Consider the following 4,088-nt stretch of genomic DNA (forward strand, 5'->3'; position numbering starts at 1 on the left):
TCCATTCAGTTTAGATGGAATGCCTCCCCAGGCATGATCTCCACAGATTAAAAACACACCAGGAGGTAGCGCAAGAGGAACAACAGAGGATCGTGAAGCATTAGGTGCGGTATAATTACACCATGCAGTTGCATTGCAATAGAGAATACTAGTTGCATTAACATTTTGCCCTCGGCGAGCAGTATTGCTATAAGAGTAATTAAAAAGCACACAAGCATCCATCATTACAGATCCTAATAATTCTAACTCTTGGGGTTCCTGGGTGACTGGCGAGAGGTGCGCATACACACGATCCCAGATTTTGTACAATTTTCTGGAGAATTACAGAGATTCGGGATCTGCAATGGGTTTGGCCAAGTGTCCACAGGTAGTCCTACCAAGCATGTAGAGAATGGATTTTCAGGGCTTGCGGTGGTGAGACACAGGGTGTCCTGATGTGTCATGTTTGCTAAAGTGACCCAAACATTTTGTTTAGGTTGTGAGACCACCCATCCTTCACCCTGAGGCAGGTTCCAATACAGGCCGAACACACCGAGCAGGAACCCAGCGAGGACCAGCATCTGTGGAAACACAAGCATAACCCCTTCCCCAGGTTAATAGCTCACATGGTCCACTCCACTGACCAGTAATTAAATCTTTAACATGTACTTTGATGCCTTTTTGTAAATTCTGTGTTGAAAAAAGAGAAGAGAAATGTTGAAAAAGAGGAGGTAGAGAAGAATTATCCCCATAATGGAGAAAGTTAAGAACATAAACTGCTTTATCTAAACATGCCTGTGGTGGCTCCCCAATCATTCCCCCTTTTTGTTTTTGAAGCAGCTGCTTCAACGTACCATGTGCACGCTCAACAATTGCTTGTCCTGTTGGGGAATGGGGAATTCCTGTAACATGAGTAACACCCCACAGATTAAAAAACGTTTGAACTTTCCGTGAAGCATATGCTGGGCCATTGTCCGTTTTAATTTGGCGTGGCACCCCAAGCATAGAGAAAGCTTTCTGCAAATGTCGAATCACATCTTTTCCGGTTTCTCCATTATGTGCTGTTGCTACCAAAGCATGAGAATAAGTATCAATAGAAACATGAACATATTTCTGTCGGCCAAATTCATTTATATGAGTAACATCAGTTTGCCAAATCTGTAAAGCCTGCATACCTCTGGGATTAGTACCAAAATACAGTGGAGTGTGAGTTCCTTGGCAATCAGGGCAGGCAGCTACAATAGAGCGAGCTTCAGTATGGGACAAACCAAACTGCCTTCGTAAAGCTTGAAAACCTTGATGAAAAAATTGATGTGATAATACAGCTAGTTACTTCATGTTAGGAACAGTACTCAGAGTCATAGCAGAAACAAGAGCATCTGCTCCGGCATTACCTTCCGTATAAAATCCTGGTAAAGTGGTATGACTCCAGATGTGCATGATAAAATAAGGTTCTGTTCATAGTTGAATACTTTTCCAGAGTTCTAAAAGCACATCAAATAATAATTGATTGTCTGACATGGTCAAAGCCACTTTGTCTAGTCGAGAAACTAAATTAGCTACATACGCTGAGTCAGTTAAAATATTTACAGGAGTAGAAAAAAATAGAAAAAAAAACCAGCCATTGCACGCAGCTCTACTACTTGTGGAGAACAATTTTGATATACTACTTTGATGTTCCAGTTGTTGTTTTCATACCATACTACTGCTGCTTTACCTGTTTTTCCCGAACCATCTGTAAAGACAGTGGGGCCTTTCACAGGTTCTGGACGGCTTAAATTTTTCTGACCAAATGGTATTTCTCGAGCAAATTTCAGTAGCGGGTGTGACGGTAGATGATACGAGATCTGCCCTTGAAAACCCGCCATAGCCGCTTGCAGCTCGTAATTGTTTGCCAGACACCATTCAAAGTACCAGTTTTGAACAGGTAAAACAATCATAGCTGGATCACATCCTGTTAGTTCTACACATCTTTTTCTGGCTTTTATGATTACATCAGCAATAAGTTCAAACAAGCCTGTAGGGTGTAGGGTTATTCCATGTGGGATCCGGATGACAGGACACCAATATGATGATTAAAGTCGCCAGTTTATTGAGCCTAGCTGATCATTCTTATACAATTCTCTAAGTTCCTTAGAAGCTTTGATTGGCTGCTGCATGCAAGCATTTGGTGTCCACACGCACAAGCATAAAATGTGATTGGTTATATCGACACTGTACACGCGTATAAACATAAGATACAGTTATACTCACTCTGTACACATGCATGAACACAGGACATAATTGGCTATATTAACTAGAGCACGCGAAACTTGTCTCAGTCTAATTGGTCAAGATAAACTGCCGAATTGAGGTTGTTTGTGCCAAGTTCCCTTTATGGTGGAATGCGCACCTGTGTTTTTCTAATTGGGATCTTTCTTTTTCTGTCTTCTTGTTTATTCTGTTCAAGGCCTTCTAAAGGCCTCTGGAATGCTCTTGCGACCATGAGCTACTTTCAGGCCCAGTAACTAAGTTCCATATAATTGAACCCTACACAAGCCAGGAGCAGTTTTTCGTGGCTGGAATGACAAAACATCCATTCTAAAATATGTAATGGGTCATCCCACTCAGAATTCCACTGCACCAAAGCACCAAATGGCACAGTTTTGTCAATTAGTACAAAGAATTGTACCAATTTTGCAACTGCGAATTGGTCAGTCCAAGATAGGGCCTGATCCAGTTCAAGGATCCCATTAGTTTCTGTACAGCATTGAGTGTCTTAACCGCAAGGTTGAGTTTCACAGGTTGGGGCACAACCTGCTTGCTTGTAATTGTCATTCCCAAATATTTCCAGGGTTCTATTTTTTGCACTTTTTCAGGGGCAATAACTAACCCCTATTGTTGTAACCAATTCGTGGCCAAATTTTTCATGTCATTCAACTGCTCCTTGTTGTCTGATGCTAACAGAATGTCATCCATATAATGATAACAATAACTAGTAGGGAATTTTTCCCTTACAGGTGACAGAGCTTGTGCAACAAACCATTGACAAATGGTTGGTGAATTTTTCATGCCCTGCGGCAGAACTCTCCATTGATATCTTTTTGCCGGTTCTGCATGATTGATAGAAGGCACAGAAAATGCAAATTTTTCTTTATCTTGGGAAGCTAATGGTATCGTAAAAAAACAATCCTTAAGGTCCATGACAATGATTTCCCAATCTTGAGGGATCATGACAGGTGAAGGCATGCCTGGTTGCAGAGCCCCCATCATGGCCATGACAGCATTGACTTGCCGCAGGTTATACAAAAATTGCCATTTTCCTGATTTCTTTTTTATCACAAACACTGGAGTATACCATGGGCTCTGAGATGGTTCAATGTGTCTGGTAGCTAGTTGTTCTGCCACCAATTCTTGCAGGGCCTTTAATTTTTCAATTGGTAGGGGCCACTGATCCACCCACACAGGGTTATTTGTTAACCAAGTTAAAACAAGCGTGGGTTGTCTAACACCCTGCAGCACAGTGGCCCCCGTTAAAAATCCATGGTAATTCTCACCCCCCATTGCTACAAGCAATCCCTCCCCCATAAATTGAGGGGAGCTGCCGTCACATATGGCTTAATGACTGCTTGTTGGCCTTCAGGATTAGTAATCAGAACTGCTGTGGCTGCCATCCTTGCTCGTGCGGATCCCCCCAGCCCCACTACTCCCATACCCGCGTCCTCTGTTGGCCAGGTGGATGGCCACAGATAATCGGCAATAATAGTCACATCGGCTCCGGTGTCCACGAGCCCTGCAAGCCTTACTGTAGTCGGCGATCGTCCGTGATTCGACAGCATGCACGTCATATGTGGTCGGGATGATGAAACAGTCTGAGACCAGCAGACCTGAGGGGGTCCCGTAGAGCCGAAGCCTCCACCGCATCGCAGTCACTGTTCTGCTTTCGAAATAGAACTCGAAAAAAGAATAAGTTGAGCAATGCGAGTACCTTTTGGGATTGTTACTGGTGGGTAGGGGGTTGAAACCATCGTGCAAATTTGACCTGTAAAATCAGCATCAATAACTCCCACATGCACAATTAGTCCATTTAACGTGCTACTTGATCTTCCCAGTAGCAATGCACTCAGTCC

General features: G+C 43.1%; 1 long non-coding RNA gene across 1 annotated transcript; it reads right to left on the reverse strand.

The window, feature by feature from the left end:
* Positions 1-396: 396 nt before the first annotated feature.
* LOC138683340 (uncharacterized) lies at positions 397-3,853 on the reverse strand. Its single transcript, XR_011322921.1, has 3 exons — positions 3,765-3,853; positions 1,374-1,463; positions 397-560 (listed from the first exon to the last, which is right to left on the reverse strand). It is a non-coding gene; the product is annotated as an uncharacterized lncRNA (long non-coding RNA).
* Positions 3,854-4,088: the final 235 nt, after the last annotated feature.

The sequence above is a fragment of the Haliaeetus albicilla genome, chromosome W (genome assembly GCF_947461875.1).
Source record: "Haliaeetus albicilla chromosome W, bHalAlb1.1, whole genome shotgun sequence".
Classification (NCBI taxonomy): Eukaryota; Metazoa; Chordata; class Aves; order Accipitriformes; family Accipitridae; genus Haliaeetus; species Haliaeetus albicilla.